Source organism: Aethalodelphis obliquidens, unplaced genomic scaffold, assembly GCF_003676395.1.
Source record: "Aethalodelphis obliquidens isolate GAN/ISIS:26980383/991018 unplaced genomic scaffold, ASM367639v1 scaffold9, whole genome shotgun sequence".
NCBI lineage: Eukaryota > Metazoa > Chordata > Mammalia > Artiodactyla > Delphinidae > Aethalodelphis > Aethalodelphis obliquidens.
In genome coordinates this window covers 49,841,050-49,855,743 of record NW_020837953.1, presented here as the reverse complement: position 1 = coordinate 49,855,743, position 14,694 = coordinate 49,841,050, and positions in this window count along the sequence as shown.

Genomic DNA, 14,694 nt, shown 5'->3' with positions numbered 1-14,694 from the left:
AGTCCCAGGTCCTACCCACACTCATGGGAGTGAATTATATAAGGCATGGACACCAGGAGGCAGAGACCATGAGGATGGTCCACCACTGTGGTAAACGGCTCTGCCGGGGGTTCCAAATAATCGCTGACATTTGTGGACATAATAGGACCATGGGCAAGGTGTACCTACCTTGAAACATCTCATACTCACAACAACCCTATCATCATCCCCTTTTAACAGCTGAGAAAACTAATTCTCAGAGAGGTTCGGTAACTTGCCCAAAGACACACAGCAGGTATCTGAGGTCAAGTGTGCACACCCATACCTGTTTCACCCCTGAAGGCCAAGAACAAGCTGCTGACTAGGACCCTGGGGGACAGCTCTATGCCATGAATCCACAGCTCCCCCCAGTCTTAAAGGTACACCACCTGACTTCGGACAGCACCCTGAGTGTTCTGTACTGCACTTCCCGATGCAGCCATTTCTCAGCAGCCCTCTTCACTGTCTGGTCCACCGTAGCATTTACTCGATTTGTGTTTTGCCTGTCTCCTGTCCCTAGAATGTAAACCCCACGAGGTCAGAGAGTTGTATCCTGTGTCCCCAGACTCCAGAACAGAGATGTTCAAAGAGCAGACATTCAATACATATTTGATGGGTCAGTGAATGAATGAATGAAAGACCCTCATGTCTTGGACTCTTTGGTAGGGACCTCAGATCATACGTGACACCAGCTGATTCGTTTTTGGGGGCTGCCATAACAAAGGACCCCAAAGGCGGGGGTTTTAAACAACAGGAGTTTATTATATCAAAGTTCTGGAGGCCAGAGGTCAAAGACCAAGGTGTCGGCAGGGCCACGCTCCCTCGGAAGGCCCTAGGGAAGGATCCTTCCTCGCCTCTTCCAGTTTCTGACCATCTTTAACATTCCTTGGCTTGTGGCTGCGTCACTCCAATCTCAGCCTTTGTCTTAGCATGGCTTAATTTTGTCTGTGTCTCTGTGTGCCTTCACCTTCTTCTTATAAAGATACCCGTTGTGTTGGTGTTCTCCAGAGAAGCAGAACAAAAAGAATATACATATATATACGCACACCTAAAAAGAGATTTATTATAAGGAATTGGCTTACGTGACTCTGGAACCTGACACATCCCAAGATCTGCATTCGGCCAGCTGGAGACCCAGGAGTGCCGATGGTGGAAGTTCCAGTCCAAAAGCCAGCAGGCTTGAGACCCAGAGAAGAACTAAGGTTTTAGTTCAAGTCCAAAGGCAGGAAAAGCCTGACGTCCCAGCCCAAAGAGGTCAGGTAGAAAGAGATCCTTCCTACTCAGCCCTTTTGTCTTATTCAGATCTTCAACTGATTGGATGAGGCCCACCCACAGCTGGGAGGGCAATCTGCTTTACTCAGTCTACTGATCCAAATAGTAATCTCACCCAGAAACACGCCCCCCCTCCGAGACACACTCAGAATAACATTTAGCCAAAACCCCTTGGCCAAGACAAGCTGACATAAAGTTACACATCACACCACTCATTGGATTCTGGTCCACATAATACAGCATGACCTCATCTTAATTACATCTTCAAAGACCATATTTCTAAATAAGGTCACATTCTGAGGTTCCAGGTGGACATGAATTTGGGGTGTGCTGTTTATCCCACTGTACCCCCTTGGAAGGCAAAATCTAGGAAGGAGTTCAGTTGTGGGTCTGCTGGGCCCACGGCCTTCTCCTCAGTAGATGCTCGTGTGTGAATGACCATCACGGGACTGCATGGAGGCATCACCCTGCTGGGCCTGGTTCTGGCCACCATCCAGGCCTCACTGTCCATTTCACTCCCTTGCAAAGCCATCCTCAAGGCCGGTACACATGCCAGGCAGAGACGGCCACCTGGGGATGGAGAATTACAGCTGTATTTTCAGGTGCACTGGAGTTTTTATACCTAGACAAATAAAAGTTGTTTCTACCCCAGTAAGAATGCAAAGTCACTGTAGCATTGCTACTTAGGAGCTTGGGTTCCAGCACAAGCATCTTTCTAGCTGTGTTTTTATATGGACTTTCGGCTGAAGGGGAGTAGAAATGGAGCCTTTCTCTGCAGGATTATGGTCTAGTGTCTTATAACGTATACAGCATATGAGCTAAATAATAGGTCTGTGACATTAGAATTCGGGTGGATTTGGAAACATTGTGAAGATAAACTTCTGAGCAAGTTCTGTTTGAAATGGAGTGTTTTCCAGCACCCGTTATTGGCTTAAAATCCTGAGGGGAAGAATTAAATAAATCAAAGAGACAGGTGCAGTTTTTAGATTAAACAGCCAAACTCACACAAAATCCCTTTGTCTAGACTGGACAAACGTCAAGTGTTATTTCAGACGTTTTGATGAAATGCCCACTGTTAACCGGCAGCCCGCTGAATGCCCGCACTGTTTGGTAAAGCCCCTTGGAGGCTCGTGTTTTCAGCACCGCGGACAGTGTGCAAAATTGCCACAGACTGCAACAGAGAGGGGTGTCCACTGGGCCACGCTGGTGGCATCCCCGTCTGCCAGCCACAGGCCAAGGAGAGGAGGCCAAGCGCCTGCCAGAGTCAGGGCGGGATGCAGCCATGCCTGCCCCTCTGGCAGGCCTCCAGGAAGAGGCGCCAGGGCCTTTGGGGATGGCCCGAGGCGGGGCTGCTCCAGGCGTTTCTGCTCACTCCTCACCAGACAAGTCAGCTGGGGCAGAGGGGACGTGGCTGCACAGAGGCGATCCTGGGGCAGAAGCTCCTCATTCTGAGAAATCACTGCGCCCCAGCATGGGTGTGGAGAAGAGGCCTCCCTAGAAATGCCACATCCTGAATTGGCACCTCTGGCTGTGTCCCCTGCAGAGGAGAGGCAGGCCACGGCCAGGAAGCCGTGTGCTTGGGATCTGACAGACCAGAGGGGGGACACTGTCAGCTCGTGGCTCCGGGCAAGTCTGTCAGGGTCTCTGCCCAGATCTCCCCACCTGCAAAATGATGAGGGTGACAGTAGCCGTGGTGACAGCATCTCTCAGCCTGCTGAGTGCTGGACACCATGCTGGTCAGTCCTCAGCACCCCTGTGATGACCTACGTCATTGAGGCACAGAGAGGGTAAATTCTTAAGGCCACACAGCCAGGAGGGGCCAGGGCTGGGATCGATCTAGGGAGTCTGGCTGAGGGTCCGTGGGTAACACCATGGCCCGTCAGGGCTGTGGTGCCGTGGATTCGGAGATGCTAACCGTGCAGGAAGCTTTTGTCTTACGATCGTGGTCGTGGAGGTGCTGGTGTTGCAGGGATGTGAGGCTGGTTGATGAGGGTCTCTGTGAACGGTGACCCATTGTCTACTGAGGTTGTCGTTGCTACAGTGGCCTCTCCCTGCTCGGGGATGCTCCGCCCGTGCCCCGGTCCAGCCTGGCCACCTGTCCTGCTTCCACCTTCGCCGTGTAGTTCCCTCCCTCGACCCCGCCCAGATCCACCCTCACCTGCGCCTGCACCTGGACCACCTTTCCTCTGGTCTCCAGGCTTGAGGCCACACCAGCCCTCAGAGGCCAACTCCTGTCCTCACCGCCCCAGCCCTGGCTGTCAGAGGCCCCTTCCCAGCTTCCTCTCCCAGGTGGCTCCTGGGTGCCTGCAGAGCATCTACCTGGTTTTGTATGATTTCAAACCCAAGGTGCCTTGTGTATTTCCTGTATCCCCACCCGCACAGCACCCAGAGCCATGCTGAGCCTTCACGGGGCTTTGGACGGGGATGTGATGATGATGATGGTTTTGTAAGGAGTGAGGTTGCATCGTTGTCAAGCTCCCCTTGTCAAGCCAGGTCCCCTCTGCCTTGTGAAGCCCAATGTGCGGTGTGTGGGCTCCACCTGCACCGCCTGCCAGAGACCCGGTTCTGCATTAATTCTAAGAGTCGGATGGCTCAAATCTGGACTCTTACCTGCTGTGTGGCCTTAGGTGCATTACCCTCTCTGTGCCTCATTCCCATTATCTGTAGAAGGAGGTTAGTAACAGCATCTGTCCTTCAGGGGCACAAGAGGATTAAATTAAGGCCTTTACAGTGCCGTGCACAGTGCCTGCCTGCAGCCCTTGTTCCGTGAAGGGCCGCTGGCATTCCCACTCGGCCGCAGAGCTCGGAACCCCCATCCCTGGAGGGCTTGTGAAAACACAGATTCCTAGCTCCAGGGTCTCTGATTGCGTGGGTCTGGCCTGGGGCCTGAGAATTTGCATTTCTTACCAGTTCCCAGGTGATGCTGGTGCCACTCGCTAGGGACCCACTCTGAGAGCCTCGGAGCCTGTCCGTTCCGTTTCAGTGGATCTTCTGTGACCTTGGTGTGTGCGGAAGGCAAAGTGACTCCACGAACTTAGGAGAGCAAAGAGATGCGGGAAATGGCTTCTCGGTGCATTTTGGGGGACGGGGCTTCCTGTACTGGGTGCCCGCAGCTTTTGCACATCTTCCGGCCTCAGAGCTGCAAAATCACCATGAGACCCAGGACGAGATGAAGTTGTCACTCACCGTTTGTCTCATTCATTTCGCTGCCATTTGAGGTCCCTGCCTTGTGCCAGCTCTGGAGTGGGTACAGATGGGGCCACAGGGGCAGGAAAGGCCATCCCTGCCTGGGAAAGCCCCAGGTGGGACCTGGACAGGTGCCTCTGAGAAGGGTCAGGAGAGCGCGATGCACAGGGCTGGGGGCCCAAGGAGGGCATGCGGGGTGGGCAGGGAGCCCAGGGGAGCAGCCCATAACGCCAGGGAGGATGGGGCCCTTGGGTGTGCAAGGGCTGGGCTGGCCGGGCTCAGTGGACAGATTTAGTTTCCTGTCTCTGCAAAGCTCCAGGGTTCAGAAAATGGGCTGCCTTCCACGTGTGCAGGGTGGGGAGTGCATCCCGGCTATTCGGGGGCAGCTGTTAAAGAGCTGGTAATTGTCCTCAGTGGAAACTGTTCTCCGTTTATTTGCTCCTGGCTCAGCATTTCTTGCAGGTTTAAGAGTTCACAGGGCAGGTGGGAAGGAGTGGGCCAGGAGACCGCCTCGCGCCTGGGGCGAGGGAGCTGCCCGCCACCCCTGTGAGCATGGCTTTCCCAGCCATCAGCTTAATGAGTGGCAGGAGGCAGAGTTCAGGGGAGCAAGACCCAAGGCAGCTCAGGGGCCTGCCTGTGGGAGGCAGAGGGTGGGGTTGGAGGGGCTGGAGCAGCAGGGAGGGGAGGGGAGGGGAGGGGAGGCAGCAACGTGAACAAATGCCCCGTATGTCCTGATTTCAGGAAGTTCTTTCCGTCCTGCTTCTTAGACATTCCAGACACATTGCCTTTCCTGGGTAGAATCCTGGGATGAGAAGGTTTTGCAGGCACCTGGGGCTCATCACTTGCTTCCAAATAGAGCTGCGTCCTAACCATTGGAGATAGTCAGGCATCTCTCCATTTCACAGATGGGAAGGCTGAGGCACAGGGATGTCAGCTTGTCTAAGGGCAGCTAGTAAAGGCAAAGCAGGTACAGCGATTGAACAGAGGTGGGATCAGACAATCTCGTGAGCTCACCTGCCCCTGGAGGGCCAGCCAGGTTCTTCCTGGGGAGAGCAGGGCTCCTCGGTGGCCTTGGAGATGGACTCAGACCTGGTCCCAGGCAATTGTCTTCAACATTCTGTCACTGTAAGTCATCATGGCAGGGGGGAAAAGGCAGAATGACCAAGCCAGCCTCCTGCTGCCGGAGTGTCCCCTCTTAGCAGGCCTTCTCGGCAGGGTGTGATAGTGAGCGAGAGCCTGTCCACCGCCGTCCCATGTCTGTGTGACGGCCCATCTTCCTGGGTTCCGAAGGCCCGTGTTAGCGTGGTTGTGTCCAGAAGAAGGAGCTGCGAAATGCTCGCAGCCCATAAATCATGAAAAACAAGGACATAACCTTGATTCTTCCCGTACCATCAATACATTACCCAATTCAATCATAAAATGAAAGAGTGGTTCCATGTGTCTAATTCCGTAGGAAACATCAGCAGATCTCTGCATTCTAAGTGCTGCCTGCACAGCCCCTCCACAGGCTGCTTGAGGCTTCCTTTGATGGAACAAGTGTCGAGCAGAAAAGGGTATAAACGAGCTCCCACCTCACTGCCTTGCGTGAAGACGCTTATTTAGGGGATCTTTTAATGCCTCGCTGCCAGGGTTTATTTGCACACGGTCTTCAAGCTGCTGACAATTTGTGTTTCACGATTTGTGGGAGCTTGGTGGCAGCCACAATCCTAACTAATAATGCTGACAAGACCAGACGCGGCATCTCCGTCTTCAAGATGCTGCTGGCAGGCGCTCCTTCCCGAGACCAGGAACTCTGGGGCTGCAGCCCCCTCCCCAGGCAGGGGACGGACAGGTGGGATGAAGACCGCACCCTGGTGCCTTCTTAACGTGCACTGTGGGGCCTCCCCTTGCCCCCCAACCCCAGCATTCCCCCCACTGCAGGGGCAGGTGCTGTGGGTGGCCCGCCATCAGCCATCTGGTCAACCTGAGGCTACAGGGCTGAAGGTCTGTTTGCCAGGCTGGAGATGGCAGGAAGGGTCAGGGGACAGACACAGGGACCCAGGCAGCCATTGAAACACACACCACATTTAATAGAACCCCTCCCTTTAGGGATTGCCTCCTGTTTTCCCAGGGAAACCCAAACTGTAGCCTGGATCTCAGGACCTTTTCTGCCCCTCTGGGGTCTTTACCCCAAAAGCACGTGTCAGGTAGCTGACGGTTGATAGTTGCTGAAGCGATGAAACAATTTAGCCTCATGTTTACTTCCTCCTTAAAACTCTTGGTAGGGAGGGCCTCCTCCATTCAGTGCCCCCTTATCAAGTGATCACACCTGTGTGAGTGTCCTGGGGCTGCTATAACCACAGACTAGGGAGCTCAGAACCACAGAAATATATCCTTTCCCAGTTCTAGAGGCCAGAGGTCTGAAGTCAAGGTGTGCACAGGGCCGTGCTACCCCCCGAGGCTCTAAGGGAGATCCTTCCTGCCCCTTCCAGCTCTTAGTGGTCCCGCGCATTCCTGGGCTGGAGGTCATATCCCTCCATCTCCACATGGCCTTCTCACCCCAAATCTCCCTCTGCCTTTCTCTCACGAGGATACCTGTCACTGTATTTAGGGCCCACCCAGCTAGTCCAGGGTGACCTCATCTCCAGGTCTTTAACTTATCACATCTGCAAGGACCCCTTTTCCAAATACGGCCGCGTGCTCAGGTTCAGGGTGCTGGGAGGCAGACATGTCTTTTGGGGGAGCACCATTCAGCCTGTGCAGCAGCCCTGTCACACTGAGCTCCTGCCGTGTGCTGGAGACATTGCATCCATCATCCCTGTTCATTCGGAAACCCTACCAGGCACCTTCTGTCCTTTGCAACTTACAGATGATGACACTGAGGCTCACGGAGGGGAGCTGCATGAAGGCTGTGTTGTTGGCCCAGGAAGCGAGCAGCTGAGCTGGCCTTCAGCCCAGGACTGTTGGGCTTCACGGACCAGATTCCTACCTTGATGACCATCTCCCTCCCCGCACCTGGAACCTTGAGCTGGGCTGGGGTCAAGGTTTCTTTCTTCCCTGAGACTGTGAACCCTTAATTCCTTTGTGCCCCCGGCATAACCCCATTTCCAAAAGAGTGCCCCACGCACAGTTAATCGGCCTCAGTAAGTAAATGAAATGATAAACCCCAATCCTCCTAGATCCCTCACCGATGCTGAGGGAGCAGGTAAGCTGGGCCAGGTCCCCACTGAGCCTTTCTGGTCAGGAGGCACCAGTAGGAATTTATCCCCTCGCTGCTATTCTGCCCATCTCAAAGCCAGCAGATAAAAAAGGAGATTCACTTAGATGCGAACGTGGAAAGACCATCCTTCTGGAATGTTTTATCTGCTCTTCCCAGCTGCAGTCAGGACCACTGGCCACAGCCTTTGGCCCTGGGCAAGGTGAACCCCTTGGTCTGTGTGTCCCCTTGGCCTTCCAGCATCCACCAATCCCTGTGGTCCCTCAGTGTGACTCACTGGCTGTATCAGCCGTGCTTTTAGGATTTCAGTGTTCAAGCAGAAGGTAGTCTCTGCTTCTGCAGCGGGATCAGGGTAGACAGAGATAGTGTCCCTAAGCTGGACCGGTATCCTTGCTGCCCACGCCCTGCCCTGAGCTGATCAGGGCAGCTGCCTGTCATCCGGGAACCAGATCCCCTGCTAGGAAGCCCCCACCCAGGGTGTATCAGAACCGAGAACATGGATGGTGACAAGACCAAGGATTCCTGGTCCCTCCCTCCAGAACCTTTAGCTTGGCATCTTCTTCCTGAAAGACTGATGAATGTCTGCCTGTCTCTCTTCTCTCTCTCTGTAGAATTCACGCAACAAACATAGAAAAGATATTTGACTTTTAGAGCCACGATCAGAGTGAGGACGTAGGATGGAGTGCTTAGAAACCTCATGAAATCCGTGTGGGCACTCACTCACCATACAGCAGAATCCTGGGGGAATTTGGGGAAGCCGTGGATCATTTTTGCAGTCTCTCCCCAAATTATCTGTTGTCTCAGCTGAAATTCAGAAATAGGTTTCCCTTAAACCCAACGTGGAAAAGCATCGAAACACCAGCACACCTTCCGTCAGCCTCAATGCACCAGTCGAGCCATAACACATCATGCCCCCTGTGAGGTCACCCTGGGTGGGGGCAGCCTGACGGGCAGCCTCTGGATGGGGGCCGGAACCCCTGGGGTTTATGTGGTGGACCTGAGTCTTGGTTTCCTTTTTGATTGGAAATGAAGGGCCTAACATCTTATCTGCGTTTATCATCGGATGGTGGGGGTCAAGGGTTAAATGGTACCGGGTGGGGCAGAGAGCAGACAAAGTTTGAAGGGATGATAGCAGGAGTTTCTGTCCCCCATAACTAAGGCCTCTTTAAGAAAAGAGGACGTTCATGTGTGGGTTATAACTACTTGGGCCACAGCTGTGAAATGCTGAACTGAATCATGCGATGAATGTGGCTCTCATTCAGAGGAGGGGGCTGTCATTCACCCCCAGGACCGGGGTGGTCAGTGCAGACAGAAAACGGAGGGAGGCATCCCACAGAGGGACCAACACGGGTGCTGTCCATCCATCCATCCATCCATCTATTCACCCACCTGATGCTTGTGTGCTGGGCATTAGGGGGGCTGGGGTACAGACCAGGACAAAACTCAGAGCCTCAGGGGCCCCCGCCAAGAAAAGGGGTGCGCTCTAAGTGGGTACTGAAGAGGGCTGTGCCTTGAGAAGGTTTCTCTGGACCCGGCCTTTCCCGGGGATGCAGGAGGGTGTTCAGAGGAAGAGGCGTTCACGCCTAGGCCAGAGGATGCAGGAGCGGTGGTGAGAACGGGACGAGGGCGGTGGGGCTGGGCTCTGCTGGACAAGGCTGGAGAGGCGTCCCGAGAGCGGCCTCGCGAGACCCGTAGGGTCGGATGTGGGACGTGCGGAGACTGGTTGGGGGTCGATGGCGTGTGGCCCGGGTGTTGGCCGAGCCGTGGGAGCGTCAGCGTGCTCTCAGAGTGACCACGTATGCATGGTCTGAGCGGCAGCGTGGCTGCCTAACCCCTATCCCTCTCAGGCTCTGAGAAGGTGGTCCCTCCACGGTCTGGTCAGGCCTTGGGCCAGCTCAGCGTGCCCGGGTCTCGGAGGCACGTGCTGGCCGAGGCCCGGGAGGGTCCAACGGGGAGCTGGTCTGGCTGATGTCTGTTAGCTCGTCGGTGGACTGTGGGTCCAAAAAGGAGAGGAGAGTGGGAGGGAAGGAGGGAGACAAAGAGAGACAGAGAGGAAGAGGCAGAGAGAGAAACAGGGAGAGAGAGAGAGATGTCCTTAGGTGAAATGCAACATGTGAGAAATTTAAAAATACATTCAAACATAGACTTATTTAGTGAAAACACTCAAGGTGTAGCTTCTCACTTAAAAACAAAGTGATTAACTTGAGAACAGAATTCTGGGGGGAAAAAGAGCCCCGATTCTATGTTTTCTCTGGTGGTTTTCCTCGCTGCGGAGATGACCTGCGTACTGGGATCATATCAACTCACAAAGTGCAGGGACGTCCCTGAGAGCATCGTTCCCCTCCACAGATGGGGAGACCGAGGCACAGAGGCACTGCAGGCTCCGAGGACCCCCGCTCAGAGCGGGCACGCAGGCAGCACACACCCATCGGAGGAGGAGCGACTCGTCGGGGCTCCCTGGCAAGTGGGGTGGGAGACGAGGTCCCCATCCTTTGTCACCCCGTCTGTCTGGGGGCGACTAGGGCTCCTGGCTGACCTGGCACAGTGGCCCTGGTCTAGGACACTCTCTGTTCTCCATGGGGTGTTCCCGAGACCACGTAGAGGGAACGGGGTGTCCGGAACAGCTCCTGGCAGGGTAAAGAGAGAGAGAAACACACCGACATCCTTCTGCCCCAGAGAGGTTTCAGACACAATTACCGATAAATCAGAACAGCGCTCCCAGTATGAATTCAACCGATTGAGGCGGTTAAATGGTGTGCCCTTGCCAAAGGGTGGCCCGATTAACAGCCAAACAAGCAATTTGTTACACCTGAAGTACCTACTTTCCGAGCTGATGGCAGAGTGAGTGGCGCCTGGCGGAGCCCCCACGAGCGGGTGGAGGCTGGACCAGAGACCCGGCCCACCTTCCTTGCAGAAGGTAGACGGCGTTCCTGGCAGATTCTGCGCATACGGCAGGTTAGGACCAGACCCTCCATCACCGAAGACCCTCCGGCAGATTCCCTCTGAAAGGGGTGGCGGCGGGAAGCCACCAGGATGCAGGATGAGGACAGAGCCCCCAGGACCTGGGGTTTGGATTTGCTCCTTTGGGGGGGGCTGCACCTGGATGAGTCTGGATTTCAAGCTTCAGCGTCCTCAGCCTTGAGAACTGATCGGGCTGTGAGTGCCCAGCGTCAGCGTGAAGGACCATGTGCTTTCCACGCAGCAAAGCGCTGGGCTTCCGTGAAGGGCAGCTCTGAAAGGTGGAGGAGGGACGGAGAAACGGGGCTGGCCGGCAGCATCGCTGTGAGGGGATGGGAGCCCCCGGCAGAGGCAAGTCAGAGAAGAGCTTTGTTCTTCCTTTCCTTCGAATGAGAAGAGGGGTGCCTCTCTCAGGGCGGCTGCCTGGCCCGAGGGCAGCATCCGGCTTTCACCGCTGCCCCAGGCTGTAACACAGAACCTCCCCAGCTCTGGGCACTGGTGGCACCCAGTGCACCCCTGCGGACTCATGGATGTATTTCCTGCTGCCTGACAGAGACAAACAGGACCTGGCCCTTCCCTGGAGGAGCATAGAGTCAAAGAGGTGCCTCCCCACTGCCCAAGGACAGAAGTGTGCCCAAGTTCCTCCGGGAAGCCCGAGGAGGGACTGTACCCGACAAGACCCCACAGGCGGTTTTCCAGGCTCCGGTCCCTGTTGTTGTTCTCTGGGCAGGGCTGGCCACGACCCTGCCCTCACCTCCGGGGTCCAGGGTGCTGAGCTGTGTCTGCAAAGGTGTCCAGAGCTTTCCAACCCTTTATGACGGGTATGACCTCTTGTCTTAAGGATGGGGGCCCAGCGGGCAGCCATCGGCTGCCCTCACGGATGTATCCTGTCATCCTCAGGGATCTGCAACCTGGAGCTGCCCTGGGCACCCCAAGGAGGCCCTCGGGTGCAGGATGGCACTGTTCCTTCGCATTTGCACCGCCAGGCCTGGCGGGAGCTGGACACAGTCCTGGCTGAGAGAGGCAGGCTCCTCCCCACTTATGGAGCGTGTGCCCAGGCCAGGTCCCAGATTGACCTTGTTTCATTTACTCCTCACCGAAGGCATTCTGTCCATTTTACAGGTGGGGATGCTGAGAGCTTAAACCGTTGCCTAAGGCTGCACAGTCCACAAGGAGAAATGGGGCTTTGCAAGTTCTCTGGGCGCTCGAGGTCCTTGAACCATTTCTGGTGGAGGGGGAGAGTCCCCAGGCTGTGTAACTCTGTTCCTCCTCAGGGGGCATGCCCAGGGCTGGGAGTGTCCAGCTGCTCTCAGCATCCATGCCTCCCTCCCCCATCCTTCTCAGGCCGGAGCTGGGCAGGGCCCACTGGCCACCTCCCTTGGTCCCCCTCTGGGCAGCAGGGTTCATCCCCCGGGGTTTGTGGACGGTGCGGGTCGGTCAGCAGGGGTTGGTGCTGTGGGTGGATGGATTCCTCTGCCCCCTCGGTCCTCGGCTGCCCACGTGCCCTGAGAGGGTGGGGCACACAGCAGAGCTCTGGGGAGTTACTGGGCACCAGTCTTGGGCCAGCCAAGGGAGATCCAGGGAGGAAGGCGGGGTGCCGGGTCTCCTGATTCATCTGGACCGTGAACCCCAGAGATGTCTGGCATTTGTCCCTCCTGAGAAGAGGGCTGCCAGGCACTTGGGTCATCTGTCCTGTGCCCGGGTTGCTGCCCTCTTCCCTCCCCCACGTCCTCGCTCATCACCTTCCCTTCTGCTGACCCCAGACCCACACCTGGGAGGCGATGGGCATGGGCCGCCGGAGGGAAGTGCGTCCGTGTGATTCACGGTCAGGGTGACTTTTCAACGCATTGGTGGGCAGGTCCCAAGGAAGGGCTGCCTGGGAATAAAACAAACCAAGGGAGCAGGGGAGTTTCCTGGTCAACAGAAAAGCAGCCAGACGCCGGGGACCCCAGGGCTGGGAGCCGCCACCACACGAGTTCAGCGGGATCGCAGGGCTTCAACGTGGCTCCCCAAATCCTCCTCCAGGAATCGCTCGCCAAGTGCATCTCTTCACCCTCCACACCCATGAGGCAGATAGCAGAGCCGTGGTGCCCCAGGGCCACTAGGGTCTGAACCGTGTGCACCCGGAAGGTCACCTCCCCCCGATGTGCAGATGAGGAAACTGAGGCTGGGGAGGTCGGCTGTCCCTCCATCATCAGGTCATCGTGGGGACTGACTGAGCTTGTGAATGTAAGAGTCCAGCCTCATCCCTGCCCCAGGCGAAGCGCTCGGTGACCGTTGAGAGGGGTTTTCTACACCCTGAAAGGACACAGGTCCTAGGAGGCCGCCAACCCCCGGCACTTTCCTTGGCAGCCCTCCTGACTGCTGTTGGGCCTTCCCGAGTGGACCCCAGAGGTCAAGCCATGGCATTCCTTCTGTTCTCCTCATCTCCCCTCCCTGGTAAACGTTGAACGGCATTAGAGACCTGTCACCTCCTCTGAGCAGCCCTCCAGGTTCATCCAGACAGAGCTGAATCTGCCCCAACAGGTTGACTGCCTTGCCCCTGGGTTATCTGTCAGGTAAAACCCTTGTTTTTCCAAGTGGACTGCAAGCTCCTGATTCATTCATCCATTCATTTATTTGTTTGCTCCCTCAATGAGTGAATGAATGAACGTGCATTTGTGAGCCAGGCCCTAAGGTGTGCACTGATCAGAGAGGGTGGGACACTGTCTCTTTGTTTCCAGATCCCCAGCGCCCATCACTGTAGCTGTGTAATCAAGGGTTGTGCAATCATTGGATGAAAACAAAAACTAACAAGCCCAGTTAACATTAGTATTAAAGCATAACTAATATTAAAGAAGAATCAAATTCAATAAGCGTCCACCTCAGGCTGCAGTTTTCCTCCCTCATCACGACTCTTGGAGGTCGGTGGGGTCATGTTCCTCTCCCATTTCGTGGGGAGAAAGTGTCTGAAGAAACCCAAGAAGGCTCTGTGATGCTGCCGGGATGCAGAGACCCACTTAACGGGGCTGGGGCTGGGGGGAAGGCAGTGGTCACCGGTTGCCGTGGGCAGGCACTGGGGGAGATGGACTCTGAGCTTCAGAGGAAGCTCGGGAGAGAGGAAGGTGGGAGGTAGTCGTGGATGGCTTCCTCGAGGTGGTGGGAGGCGATGGCCTGGAGGACACCCTCAGGAGCGCCAGAGCCCCCACTCCCCCCAGCTGCAGAGGGGCCCTTCTTTCTCCAGATGAGGCTGACCACCTATGCACTGGGCGCCGGGGAACCGAGAGAGGGAGTTGCCTACCTGTGTTAGGCACCTGCGACCCCAGGGCACATGTGACCACGTCAAGAATGCTTGTCACAGCTTTGGGGTGCCCTTTTCATCTTCTGGATGGAGGACAGCAGTGCCCGGGACAGCTCCTCCCACAAACAGTGGTCCAGCCCAGATGTCCATGTGCGGAAGCTGAGAACCCCTGCGTGGGAGGGAGGGATGGGCAGGACCCGCTGAGCACATGTTTGGTTGGGGGGAGGGGCGGCGGGCTCTGAGGGCAGAGTTCTGGCTGCGCTGATGGGTGTGCCGTTTTGAGGTGGGCAGGGGCTTAGCAGGCGCTGTGCTGAGTCCAGATCTGTGAGGTGGGGCTGTGCTTGTGAGTGACCCCTGCGGGCACAGTATCTGGAACCATGGTGCTGGATCCTCAGGAGAGAGTGACAATGAGGACCCGCCGCAGGCACTGAGCTCTGAGCCCTCCGGGCGGGAGCAGCAAGAGAGAGAGGTCCCTGTCCTGGTCAGCTCAGGTCGCCCCAGCAGCCACCGCAGACCTTTGTCCTCTCCCAGTCCTGGAGGTTTGGGCGGGGCTGGTTCTCCTGAAGCCTCTCTCCTTGGCGTGTAGATGGCTGTCATCTCCCCATGTACTTATATGGTTGTCCCTCTGTGTGTGTCTGTGTCCTGATCTCTTCTTCTGAGGACAGGAGTCATGTAGAATTAAGATCACACACCTAGGGCTTCCCTGGTGGCGCAGTTGTTGAGAGTCCGCCTGCCGATGCAGGGACACGGGTTCGTTCCCCGGTCCGGGAAGATCCCACGTGCC